Genomic DNA, 11,710 nt, shown 5'->3' on the forward strand with positions numbered 1-11,710 from the left:
CTCTCAAGGAAAGTCTCCATGAAGTCTTCGAATCGAAGCTTTTTCGTGTTGGCGACCTGCAACGCCTTCAGCTTCTCTTCGCGCGCCTCCTTGCAATGCACTCGGACCAGAGACAGAGCGACGTCCGCACCACAGCGAGCCGCAGACTTCTTCCATGACTGCACTCGGTTCGGGACCTCCTCCAGCCGAGTCATCAAGCCTTCCATCTCGTGCCGAGACTCGTCTTCAGGCCAAAGCTCCTTGTCGATTCGGCCAACGACTTCTCTTAGTCGACCGATGAAAGGTCCAACTTTGCCCAGACGAATGTGCGCTCGGAGCAGGTCTCGATTGGCGTCCTCGCCGAGTGGAATGTTCTCAAGAATCGACCGCTCAACGTTAGCTGCTTCAACCTCAGCGTCCATGCAAAAGTCTGCAAAGACAGGACGAGCAACCACCAAGCGCCGAATGAAATGCACAGTCCACAAGCACTCGGAAAAACAGAACTTACCACCCAGAAGCGCTATCATCTTCCGGGCCCAGTCACTGACGTAATTTTCCTATGCTATGCAACGCCTGTTCAACATTTTCATCTGCCCCATCAGCTCCGTCCTTTGTTTCCCCATTTTCTCCACTTCAGCAGTCAATGCCTTGTTTGCCTCACGGGCCTGCTCCAAGGACTTTTCTCGTTCCACCAAAACATCCTTCATACCAGCCATTGCAACCATTGCTGCATCCAGTTCACCAGCAAACTGAACCTTTTCAGCCCTCAGAGTCTCGTACGCTGTCCCCATCTCGCAAGTTTTCTGCAAGTCAGCGCCAAGAGACGATCATACAAATTCAACAAGGACAACAATAAAAATTCTAAGTTCTTCAGACCCCTGCCGACGCAAGCAGTCGACAGCGGTCTCGGGGACTACACCCAGTGGGTTCACTAAGAGTGACTCCACTGGCATGAAACTCAAACAGGTCCGCCCTATTGAGCTACATGACAACAAATAAGCCTATGAGGCTACTACTACCCGACTTGAGTAAAATTACTCTCGGGGACTCATCCAGTAGGTGCACTCCGAGTGCCCCAACTGTTAACATTCGAACAGATTAATTTTCGATCTAATCAAGTTAAAGAACATATATAAAGACAACTGCCGGTGCAAGCACTCGACAGAAGTCTCGGGGACTACACCCACTGGGTTCACTACGAGTGAACCCATTGCAAAAAATCATACGCTATCCGAGCACACCCACTGGGTTACAAGAGGAAAGTAAATACTTACTATCCCACTTACTTGGATATCGTCCCGCAGTTCCAAGCTTCGCTTGTACAAGGACGTGATGGAGTCGTACGCCTTCTTGGCCTCTCCAGCCATCAGCTCCGCTTGCACCATGGCCCCCTTGGCAGCTCCCACTTGATCTTCTGGGAGGCGCTGGACGTTTTACTCGACAGTCGACGGGCCTGGCATCGTAGGAGGCTCCTGGGCATCCCAAGGCTTGCTCCAGTCGGTTCAGCAACGATCGGCGCCGTTTCAGTCGACGGCATCGTCTTAGTCGGCGGCGCGTCCATGGCGAGAGTGGTAACCGGTGGAACAGCCTCAATGACAGGCACCGCAGCTTGCTCGGACCTCCAGTGGTCGCCCTCCTCCACATAGGTCACCTCTGAGGAAAACCCAACCGAACGGCGTGAGACCACAGGAAAAAGACAAGACCAAAGACAGAATTCATGATCTAGTAATATAAAGTCTTGAAATCGCCGCGACGCACCTGGCTGGGATGTGACAACATTGTCCATGTCCATGGGACCGTCCCCTCCGCGTGCCGGAGAGGTGGCAGAGGTAGCAGCTCTGTCGAGTGCCATTCATTCGACCAATAAGCAGAGATTCGATCAAATACTGAAAGAAGATAGAAGAACCATGCACTTACGTTGAGGTGACGGGAACTGTGACCCTCATCCGCGGCAGAACCTTCCAAGCTTTAGATCCACTCGGTTTAGCCACCTTAGAGGGCTGACCCGCAGGTTCAGCAGCAGAGTCCGTGGACCTCTTTGTGCTCCAAACGTTCGGAGCCACGGGAACGGCTGGCGAAGCACTCGGTACCACAGGAGTAGCTAGCGGAGCTGGCGGCACACTCGAGGATACTGGAGGAGCTGAAGGAGCCACATGTTCATGACGACGCTTAGTCCGAGGCTCTGGCGGTGGAGGTGGCGAGGTCTGCTCCTCATCTGCCTCTTCTTCTTCTGCGGACTCCTCTTCCGTCTCCCCACTGTCGGAGACGTACTCGCCGCTCTCCACGCTGCCCTCCTGGCTGCCTTCCTCCTCCTCGGCCGGATTCCCGTTCGAGACGGGAGAAAACCAGTTAGTCCACTCCTGCACAAGATATAGTCGACGACATCAGACGTCAGACGATGATTCAAGAAAGCAATAAACCTAAGACAATTGGGTGCACTTGACAAGTTGTACTCACTGCGTTTGGAGGAGGGTTGTCCGCCCGGAAGGCCTTCACTCGCCGAGCTCCTCTAGGGTTTTCGCAGGCGTCAGTGATGTTGAGAACCCACGACGCCACCATCTCCCCGGTCGCACACTCGACGTTAGTCCGAGTGGAGTCCTCAGGCCCTGTGTAATGCCACATGGCATGGTCTCGAGCTTGCAGAGGCTGGATACGCCGACCCAGGAAAACCTCCAGCAAATCTATGCCAATGACCCCCCTTCGGACGACCTCTACAAGCGCATCGACCAGAGGCTGGATCTGGGTTTTCTCCGCCTTCGTGAGCGCGAGCTGCCTAGGAGGAGCCGGTCGGTCTAAGCTAAAAGGAGGGAGTCCAGTGGTAGCATTCGGGCAAGCAACGTCCTGGCAGTAGAACCATGTCGACTGCCAGTTCCTAACAGATTCACTCAACTGCAGAGCAGGATAGCTACTTGTACTTTTCTTTTGGAAGCCTAAGCCTCCGCAGAGCTGGAGAAGGTGGGTTTTGTCATCCGACTGGCTAAGCTGTTTGATGGTCTGGGATCTAGCAGAGAAGATATGTTTGAAAAGCCCCCAATGGGGAGGATAGCCGATGAAACACTCGCACAGCACAACGAAGGCAGAGAGATGAGCTATGGCATTGGGAGGAAAATGGTGGAGCTGCGCCCCGAAGTGGTTCATGATACCTTTGAAGAAGGGGTGAGGAGGCAGAGAGAAACCTCTGTACACATGGCTCAACAGCAAGACACGCTCCCCCTCCCGGGGCGCCGGCTCGGTCTCGCCTTCCGCCGGCAACCTCCACGACTTGTGCGCAATCATCCCATGCTCCACCAACTCCAGCAGGTTCTCCTCCGTCATCGTGGAGGGGAGGAAATCCCCCTGGGTCCACCCCGCCGGTAGCGTTCGCTGCCGCCGCTGGGCAGGAGCCACCGCCTTCCCCTTCTTCTTCTTCGCCTCTAGCTTGCTATTCTGCACCTTTGTCATGGCGGAGGCTGCGGATCTGCGAGGGAGAAGAAGAAGGAAGGAGCTTGGGATGTGCAGGAGGTGGCGAGAGAAGCGGGGCAGGCAAGTGCTAGATATCCGGCGAGTGTAATGAAAAAACCCTCGCCGCTGAGGTTTAAATAAGGTTCCGACTGGGTCACTGGCAAGTGGCCCCGAAATCTTATCCCCCGACCGGTCGCGGCGATATCAGTGGAGAATATGAAGGCACGGGAATCGAGGCGTCAGGTACTACTCGAGCGCGATGTCGTCATCCCCGCTGAGCGCGCGGCAACCGAAATTTGAGGATCCCGGAAAATCCGCCGCTGTCAGTTGACTGGTCACGTCAGAAGATACCACAGAAGCACTCGGTTCCCGACAGTTCGTTTCACAAATACTTCCACTCGGATCGTTGGACAAAGAAGACAAAATGTATCGAGGCAAGCAACGCCAAAGTCGCATCCGTACCAGTCGGATCCATACTTCAAACATCGCTTCGTCTTTCCAACCCCAATCCATTCGGGGACTAATGATGGGGTTATAGTCCTAGGGTAGGGTCATAGGCCTGCCCTATAAGTCCTACCCAAGGGCTACCCTTCATAAGGGATAAGATCCTTAGTCAGTTCCAACTGTCTTATGGACTTCCCATCATCCAGTCGGTAACAAATCCTCCACCATCCAGTCGGAGATGAGCATTCGGAGTGTAACAAACTAACCGACTGGATTCCACTCTGTGCATCGTAACCCCCCTGGAGGGAAACGGTCGTACGTTTCCATGTGCCTTTATTAGCATTTAAGACATACGTTACCTGTAACGTAGGCATTTATGCGCCACTACTCCACCCCTGTGCACCAAACCGTTGTGGAGGGTAGCGCACTCTATATAAGCCGCCCTCCCCCACTGGTGCAAGGGTTGGCAATTCACTGTAATCCATATTCCACTCGACAACAAGCTCCCAGAGCACTGAGACGTAGGGCTATTACCTCCACCGTAGAGGGGCCTGAACTCATACAACCTCGCCGTAGCTAAGGCTCTGCCCATCCTTTCGTACCCTACACCCTTACTGTCAGACTTATACCCACGACAATCGCTAACCTCTGGAGGGGTTGGAATATATAGAGTACCCTCACGTTACCATGAGTTGAGGATGCGCAAGGATAACCAAACCCCCAAACATTCCTCCTCGGGGCACTTGCCTCTTTGTGAATTTCCTAACTAGATAGAGAGTTACCGATAATAAGTGTATGAGTTCTTCAGACTAATGTGAGTATTCGATTGTTGGCACTTTCACCATCCATATTTTGCTAGCCTCTTCGGTACCGTGCATTGCCCTTTCTCACATTGAGAGTCGGTGCAAATTCCACCGGTGCATCCAAACCCATGACATGATACACTCTGTCATACATAAGCCTCATTATATCTTTCCTCAAAACAACCACTATACCTGCCTATTAAGGCATTTCCATAGCCTTTCCGAGATACATTGCCATCCAACATCCATCATCTCATGACTTGATATTCATGTCATACATGCTTTTGCTTTATCATAGAGCCGCATGCTAGTTGGGCCTTGCCCTCATTACTGCTACATGACATGCTAGTATCATTGCACATCCTGCTACACTTGGAGAGGCATACATTCGCATACATCATGATAGTTTTCACTTGTCTTTATGTTGAGTACTTCTTATAAAGTGTGATGATTTTTCTTTCTATTCATGTAAAACATAGAGTTCTTCCCTGAAGAGAGGAAAATATCCCAATTTGGACAAAACAAAAGATCCCAAAGAGGACAAATGAGAGATTAAAAGAAAGAGCCAAAGAGGCCACAAAAAAGAGAAAAAGAAAAAAAGAAATAAAAATAGAGAAGGGGGAAACACTACTACTCCTTTTGAAAGATCCACACTTGTACTCCATTACTATATTAGTACTACATAGAGATCATCATTCATGCATAACTATGTGGGGACCCTTACACTATAGAACTTGGTTTGCATATTCCAATGATGAGCCTCCTCAAATGAGCTCTAGGTCTTCATGAGCAAACAAGTTGGATGCACCCCACTAGTTCCATTGGAGAGCTTACCTTAGCTCATATGTGCATCTGTTACATGGCAATCCCTACTCCTCACATCATATCTATCATTTGGCTTTCTCTCGCCTATGGTTGTCCTCATTGATGTGAGCCTTTCACACCCTTTTTGTCTTCCTTCCCCATCATTATTTTATTTGCCATCCTAAGTGCCAACATATCTTGATTACGCTCATTCATTGCATGAGTGCTCAAAATCGAAAGGGAGAGGATCGTTTTGACTTGTGCCTGACAAGTGGTCTGGGGATGAGACAAAATAAGATTCCGAAGGAGACTAAGTGTGAGGTTTAGTAGATTGAGTTCTCAACTAAAAATATATATTTTATCTCTGAACCCATCTCCCACTTATTGCACGCAAACACCATTTGGAGACATTCGAGTCACGGACAGTGAGAGCTCTTGCACCTTTATTTCTTACTAGATATAGACTCTTGCTTGTTATTGTCTTGACTTGAATTGCATATCTCACTTGATTTACTTTGAAGTTCTTATATGTGTGTTAGCGTGTCACCACATAAATTATTGTGTTATCATTTATCTACTCGAGGACGAGCAGAAATTAAGCTTGGGGATGTTGATACGTCCCAAACGTATCAATAATTTCTGCTTGTTCCATGATCTTTTGGGTGACATTGTTATCTGTTTTGCTACACTTTATATCATTTTACACATATTTGGACTAACCTACTAACTCGGTGCAACAAGTGCCAGTTTCTGTCTGCTGATGTCTATTTTGTAGGGGCTTTTACCCAATTCTCCGAAGCCCAAAAAAATCCAGAAAAAATATATAAAAAATCCGCGAAACAGAAGCTTCGAGATCACCGAAGGAGGGCGAGGGGCCTCCCAGGCGGCCTGCTGGCGCGGCCAGGCCCTAGGACACGCCAAGAGGTCGCCTGGGTGGGTCCCACCTCCTCCGGTGTCCTCCGTTGGCCCATATTTAGAGATCCATGAGGAAACCCTCACAGACTTTCTGGAATCGCGAATTTCTCCACCGTTCCGCCGCTGCAGCGCTTCCGAGATCGGGAGCGTCAGGAGACCTCTTCCCGGCACCCTGCCGGAGGGAGGATTGACCTCCGGGAGCTTCTCCACCACCATGGACGCTTCCCGGACATGCCGTGAGTAGTCCTCCTTGGACCATGAGTCGGTGAGCAGTAGCTATGTGATGTCTTCTCTCCAATCTTGCGCTTCAATGGTTAGTCCTTGTGAGCTACCCTACATGATCAAGGCATCTATGTAATTCTCTTGCTATTGCTATGCTCGGTTTGTTGGGATCCGATGGATTATGAGATTATGTTCAGATTGTTATGAGTTATATATTTTATTATCCTTTTATATTATGTTTCTTAGTGATTCTTGCATGTTCTCCGTTGCTTTTTATTGCTTTGGCCAAGTAGTAGATTGTAACTCCAAGAGGGAGCGTTATGCATGATTGTGGGTTCGGGACCCTCAATGTCTAGCTTGAGTGACAGAAACATGAGACTACGGGATGTGCTTGTTGCCACCAGGGAGAAAACAACGGTGCTTGTGAGCATGGTTGCAAGGATTGTTTACCTTACGCATAGTTCGTTAATGCAGTTGTCCGTTGCTTTGAGTTTACACTTTGGGTGGGGCTCGCAACTTAATACCGGCGAGATGTTCTGGATAGATATCTCAAGGTGGATGATTAGTAAGTAGATGCTGATGAATAAACGGTCTACTTGTCTTGGCGTACTGCCCATTACTATTGAACCTCTAACTATCAAGGAGCATAATTAGCATTGCGGTGCGATCATAATTCTGTCAATTGCCCAACTGTGATTTGTTTACCCTAGCATAGTTATTTATCGTCTTTTGGGAGAGGGACATCACTAGTGAACATCATGTGACTCCGGTCAATATCACCATCATTGTTTACACCTCTATCATTTACCGCTTTCATTTACTTCTTCCGTTGCAATCACTATTACCTTCCCGCTTGTGTTTTGATCCTTTGCAAACTACAAGGCTGGAGAGATTGATAACCTCTCTGTACTCGCTGGGAGGAAAGTTATTTGTTGTGTGTGCAGGTCCACGTCTTTTGCTAGCGCCAGGGTGAAAGACACCTACTTGTTGATCCTAGGAGTCCTACTGGTTCGATAAACCTTACACTCTCTGTGTGAGGGAAATTTGCTGCTGACTACATCTCCACCTTACACTTGGGGTATCCAACAAGGGGCGAGAAGTATATAGGTCATCTCGTCATCAACCACCTATATAAATGCAATGTGAGATCCTACATCTCTACCTAGCTAGCAAATAGTTCATCACCGCCACTACATGTTGTACATGCACGCGCGTGTGCTATAATAGATTGCTTCTTGTTGGCGGCCTGAATAGTCGTGGGTAGCAGTTGCCCCGCTTTCTAGGGCTCGCCAGGGATGTGTTGCACGAAGTGCTCATGGTACCGGTACCCGTACTCTCTTCTATGGCTCCCTGCTCTTCCACCTCTGGAGACAGTTGACGGCAGCACGACGGCCGTCGCCGCGATGACGACCAAGGCGATAAGTGGCACCACAATGGCGAAGCCGCGTCCGCCACCATTCCTCTCCATGCATGCAAGGTCGTAGCGACTAGCGAGAGATCCTTCGGCGGCCAGGCCGCTGGCTACTCGCCTCCTCCCTGGTGTGCAGTGCAGGCGTGCGGCGGTATGCATGCTACGCTACCTCTTGACTATTGTTGAACATATGTTGCATGTATATTGTGTATAGTCTGGCCCGTCTTCTAATCTTGTATAGTTGAGATAGAGGTCAACTTATACTCCATATATACGTGCCCTTGGCACCCATCAATACATCAACTATTGTATTGCCAACTCCTCTCTCTACAACTATGACTCCATGAGCTGCACTAGCCGTTGCATGTCAGTTCAGTTGGATGTCAGCCGAAAAAAGGCAAACCACGTTTGACTCGGTCAATTTGGTAGGTTCGTTGCAGCATTTGAATCCAGAGTTGGCCGTTGCGTAACTGATCTCGAGAGATATCTACGTGTCACTATAGCAGAGTACGATGAGGACCAGAAGGATCCACCCGCGACGCGCAACGACCATTTCTAGTGATGAAGTGGGTGTGGGCGTCGGTCACCTTCTCCCGTTGCGAGTGTCTGATCCATGATTTAAAACTTGTTTTCCTTTTTCCAATGTGATACGTAATACTCCCTTCGTTTCATAATATAATGCGGTTATTTTTTAAGATTTAAATTTAATCATAACGTTGATATAATTTTTACACACACTTAAATTTCAAGAAACATAGATGTACTAAATATAAAATAAAGAGAGTATCACGTAACAAGAATGTTTTTTCCTATCACAGTGATAATACCTAAAGTAACTTAAAAATGATGAAAATTTAAAATTATTTACTGTCGTCTCATACATTTTTTCATGGCCACAAACGCGGCAGGGCGTCATTATGCTTTAGCCTCTAGATGTGGGAAAATGTCTTGCACATAAAATGTAAGAAGGCCATCTTTTCAAGTTTGCTCATAACTAGGATTAGGAGCTAGCGAGAGGGAATCAAGCTAGGGGCGCTCGCCAAGTGGGTCGTGCAGGAGTGTCAAAGCGAGACACTTGTTGGACGAGGCCAGCTTATGTGAAAATGTGATGTTCATCGGTTAAATTGCACCGCTACCACAAGCACAATCGTCGTCGCTGCCAATCATCATAGGTGTTTTCGCCGTGCCTTGTCCAAATTGTCTCCTTCGTCAAGGCACCACCAGCACGGACATCCAACAAACCCCTCACACTTAGGCTGTGTTTGGTTGAGCTGCAGATTCTGAAAATACTGTTGTAATATGTGAGCTGTGAAAAATATGTTCTAAACTTTTAGTTGTTGAAAAGTTGGAAGCTGTTTGGCTGAAATGCTCTTGAGACCTGAGTGAATATGCTTATGTGCTAATGGACCATGAAGCAAAACTGTAGATTTCGATATAATTGTATGTAATGCCCCTGAGACCTGAGTGAATATGCTTATGTGCTAATGGACCATAAAGCGGCACTCTATACATTGTTAAGTGATGAAACAATAATTTTGCAAAGGAAAATTATGACAATATAGATGATTCATAGTTAACACATATGCTATTCAATGATATACTTTGATTTTGCATACATCCAAATAGATAGTGACCTCATAATATCATTACAAATGACACGGACCATACAAAATACATATGCTATTCAATTGACATATAAACTTGAACATGCACCGGACACTAGCAATATGTAGCCATGTATATATTAGTCAGCATGAGAATTCATATATAATATAACACGTTTTTTTTGAAATATCTATCGAAACATTATTCAGGGTTGCGGAATTGTGGTCACTACACCGAACATTCTCTCTGTGTGATAATCAAGGACTGCTCCCCATCTCTGGTCGTTGGTGTGCGTGGTGGTGCAGCTTGTGTTGGGAATGTTGCATGGGAAACAAAAAATTCTACGTGCATCCAAGATCTATCTATGAAGATGTATATCTATGAGAGGGGAAGCACATCTACATACCCTTGTAGATTGCTAAGCCAAAGCGTTGAGAAACGCTGTTGATGCAGTTGAATGTCTTCACGATCCAATCGATATGTCCTGATCTGGCGCCAAACGGACGGCACCTCCGTGTTCAACACACACACGGATCGACGACGTCTCCGCGTCCTCGATCTAGCGAGCGTAGATGGAGTATTAGATGAGTTCTCCGGCAGCACGACGACGTGGTGATGGTGGTGGTGGTGCAATCACAATAAGGCTTCACCAAGCGCTACCGCGATGCGACGGAGGAGGGCGCCACCAAGGCTTGGTGTGTTGGATGGCACCCTCTCCTCTCATATATATAGGCGGAGGGGTGGAGGAGGCCGTCCCCTAGGGTTTCCCTTAGTGTCGAGCGACAGCAAGGTGGAGCCTTGCCACCCAAGGCAAGCGGTGGCGCCCCACCTTGGCTTGCCCTAGCCCTTGGCCGCATGGGCCTCTTGGTGAGAGGGCGACCAACCCACCAAGGGCTATTGTGCCTCCTCTCATAGCCCATTGGGCCCTTCAGGAAGGTTGACCCTCCCGATGGACCCCCGGAACACTTTCGACACCTCCGTCACAAACACGATAAATCCCGGAACTCTTCCAGAACTCGAATACCAACTTCCCATATATGAATGTTTACCTCCAGACCATTCCGAAGCTCCTTGTCATGTCCAGGATCTCATTTGGGACTCTGAAGAACCTTCGGTCACAAACATATATAACTCAACAATACTACCTCGTCATCAAACTTTAAGCGTGCGAACCCTGCGGGTTCGAGAACTATGCACACATGACCAAGACACCTCTACAGTCAATAACCAATAGCGGGACCTGAATTCCCATATTGGTTCCTACATATTCCATGAAGGTCTTTATCGGTCGAACCATGATGCCAAGGATTCAATCAATCCCGTATGCAGTTCCCTTTGTCGAGCGGTATGTTACTTGCCCGACATTCGGCCGTCGGTATCCCCATACCTAGTTCAATCTCGTTACCGACAAGTCTCTTCACTCATTCTGTAATACAAGATCCCGTGACTAGCTCCTTAATCACATTGCTTCCAAGATTCTTGTGATGTTGTATTACCGAGAGGGCCTAGTGATACCTCTCCGTCATACATAGTGACAAATCCTAGTCTCGATCCATGCCAAACAAACAGACACCCTCAGATATACCTGTAGAGCATATTTATGATCACCTAGTTATGTTGTGACATTGGATACACACAAGACATTCCTTTGGTGTTAGGATTTTGCATGATCTCATGGTCTTAGGAATAGATACTTGACATGCCGAAAGCAATAGCAATAAACTTAGTCATATGATCAAATGCTATGCTTACGGTTGGGTCTTGTCCGTCACATTATTCTCCTAATGATGTGATCCCGTTATCAAATGAAAACTCATGTTTATGATTAGGAAACCTTATCCATCTTTGACCAACGATCTAGTCTAGTATAGGCTTACTAGAGACTTTGTGTTGTCTATGTATCTACACATGTATGTGAGTTCCCAATCAATACAATTATACCATGGATAATAAACGATTATCATGAACGAGGAAATATGAGAATAACCAATTTTTTATTGCCTCTAGGGCATATTTCCGACAGACTCCCACTTGCATTAGAGTCAATAATCTAGTTCACATCACCATGTGATTAACAACTAATGGG

General features: G+C 47.8%; 1 pseudogene; it reads right to left on the reverse strand.

Annotated features, from left to right (window-relative positions):
- The window catches only part of LOC123401255, a 34,655-nt pseudogene extending 26,579 nt beyond the window's left edge, over nt 1-8,076 (reverse strand).
- Between the last annotated feature and the right edge of the window lie 3,634 nt (nt 8,077-11,710).

This window comes from Hordeum vulgare, chromosome 6H (genome assembly GCF_904849725.1).
Source record: "Hordeum vulgare subsp. vulgare chromosome 6H, MorexV3_pseudomolecules_assembly, whole genome shotgun sequence".
NCBI classification, from domain to species: Eukaryota; Viridiplantae; Streptophyta; class Magnoliopsida; order Poales; family Poaceae; genus Hordeum; species Hordeum vulgare.